This window comes from Pongo pygmaeus, chromosome 13, assembly GCF_028885625.2.
Source record: "Pongo pygmaeus isolate AG05252 chromosome 13, NHGRI_mPonPyg2-v2.0_pri, whole genome shotgun sequence".
In the NCBI taxonomy this organism is placed as follows: Eukaryota; Metazoa; Chordata; class Mammalia; order Primates; family Hominidae; genus Pongo; species Pongo pygmaeus.
Window position 1 is genome coordinate 19,549,640 of NC_072386.2, and position 2,559 is coordinate 19,552,198.

The 2,559-nt window shown below is 51.0% G+C and overlaps 1 pseudogene; it reads left to right on the forward strand.

Annotated features, from left to right (window-relative positions):
• Window positions 1-399: 399 nt before the first annotated feature.
• On the forward strand, window positions 400-2,290 carry LOC129044457 (ras-related protein Rab-1B-like; annotated as a pseudogene).
• Window positions 2,291-2,559: the final 269 nt, after the last annotated feature.

Genomic DNA, 2,559 nt, shown 5'->3' on the forward strand with positions numbered 1-2,559 from the left:
CTCAGGGATTTCATAACAGGAAGTCACTTCGAGAGGGGAGAGCTGGAACTGTAAAGATCAGGATAGACTTTGAGGAGGAAGTAAAGCCAACATTTGAAGCAGGTGCTTTACCAAAGTAGGGGTGCTAGAACACATTGTAACAGTTTGTAATGGCTCTTCCCTGGGAGCACCCAAGATCTTACTAAGTGGGGAGCTTGCAGAATTTTTAGTAAGCCCACCAGTTGAAAAGGCCTCCTTTTCTTATCAACTTTGAAGAGTAAAGAATTTAGAAAATATCTCCCATGAGGTTGCAAGCAGGAGACATCCTCGACTTTCTGCACCATGGTCCCAAGATAAGACCCCCTCTCTCTGGGATGATACATAAACAAAAGTTGTTTAATACATCAAAGATTTACTAAAATGGGATCAGTTCCTGAAAATCTGTGGGCAGAATTTTATAATCAGACAGGTGGGCAGCCACCTCCCTGGCATTATCAGGCTGCTCTCCGGGCCACAGAGACATGGACTACCCATAACGCAAGTCCTTTCATTAAAAACCATAAACCAGGCTGGACGCAGTGGCTCACACCTGTATTCCCAGCACTTTGGGAGGCCGAAGCGGGCAGATCACCTGAGGTCAGGAGTTCGAGACCAGCCTGGCCAACATGGTGAAACCTGTCTCTACTAAAAATACAAAAATTATCCAGGCGTGGTGGTGCATGCCTGTAATCCCAGCTACTTGGGAGGCTGAGGCAGAAGAATCACTTGAACCTAGGAGGCAGAGGTTGCAGCGAGCCGAGATAGCGCCAGTGCACTCCAGGCTGGGCGACAGGGCAAGACTCCGTCTCAAAAAAAAGAAAGAAAGAAAAGCATACACCATTTTCCTTTGAAATCAGAATTAAAATCCCACCGTTGTTGTGTGTTATTCAAAAGCTAATACTCAGTGATCTCTTTTCTCTCTTGCACACTTTTTTCACTCACTATCCACGCAACCATTTGTCCTTGTGTAACACTTTACACTTCTCAATGCACCTTCCCACCTAGCATGTCCTTTTACCCTCACAATCATTCTGAAAGGCAGAGAGGACAGATGATATAGCTCCTGTCTTACAGAAGAGCAGTCCTGGGACTGGAGCGATTAAGTGATGGTCCTGGAACTTTTCTAGTCTATGCTTATGCTAAGCGAAAGAAGCCAGACTCAAAAGCTACATACTCTATGATGCCATTTATTTAACAAAGGCAAAACAATAGGGACAGAAAACAGATTAGTGCTTGCTTGCCAGAGTGTAGAGGTTAGGGGAAGGGTTGACCACGAAGAAGCAAGGGGGAATTTGGGGGACTGAAGGAACTATTCTGTATCTCTGTGGTGGTGGTAGTTACACAACTGTATATGTTTATCAAAACTCACAGAACTAAAAAGGGTGAATTTTATTAGATGCAATTTTACTTCAATTTCTAAAATTGAAAAAACATCGGCGGCCACCATCTCGGAACGGGAGGCGGAGCAGAGCCGACTGGGAGCGACCGAGCGGGCCTCCGCCGCCGCCACGAACCCCGGATATGACTACCTGTTTAAGCTGCTTTTGATTGGCGACTCAGGCGTGGGCAAGTCACGCCTGCTCCTGCGGTTTGCTGATGACACGTACACAGAGAGCTACATCGGCACCATCGGGGTGGACTTCAAGATCCAAACCATCGAGCTGGATGGCAAAACTATCAAACTTCAGATCTGGGACACGGCGGGCCAGGAACGGTTCTGGACCATCACTTCCAGCTACTACCGGGGGGCTCATGGCATCCTCGTGGTATGTGACGTCAGTGACCAGGAATCCTAGGCCAGCGTGAAGCAGTGGCTGCAGGAGATTGACCGCTATGCCAGCGAGAACGTCAATAAGCTCCTGGTGGGCAAGAAGAGCGACCTCACCACCAAGAAGGTGGTGGACAACACCACAGCCAAGGAGTTTGCAGACTTTTTGGGCATCCCCTTCTTGGAGACGAGTGCCAAGAACGCCACCAATGTCGAGCAGGCGTTCGTGACCATGGCCGCTGAGATCAAAAAGCAGATGGGGCCCGGAGCAGCCTCCGGGGCCAGCGGCCCAATCTCAAGATCGACAGCACCCCTGTAAAGCCGGCTGGAGGTGGTTGTTGCTAGGAGGGGCACATGGAGTGGGACAGGAGGGGGCACCTTCTCCAGATGATGTCCCTGGAGGGGGCAGGAGGTGCCTCCCTCTTCCTCTCCTGGGGCATATGAGTCTGTGGCTTTGGGGTGTCCTGGGCTCCCCATCTCCCTCTGGCCCATCTGCCTGCTGCCCTGAGCTGCTATTCTGTCAGGGTCCCTAAGGGAGGACACTCAGGCCCTGTGGCCAGGCAGGGCGGGGGCCTGCTCTGCTGAGGCCTCTAGGTGACTTTCCAAGATGCCCCCCTACACACCTTTCTTTGGAACAAGGACTCTTCTGTCTGTCTCCCTCCCGCCCCCATGTATGCTGCACTGGGTTTCTCTCCTTCCCCTTCTTCCTGCTGTCCTTCTGTCCAAGAGCTGAGGGTCTCCCCAGCCTCTACTGCCCTGGCTGCAGTCAGTGC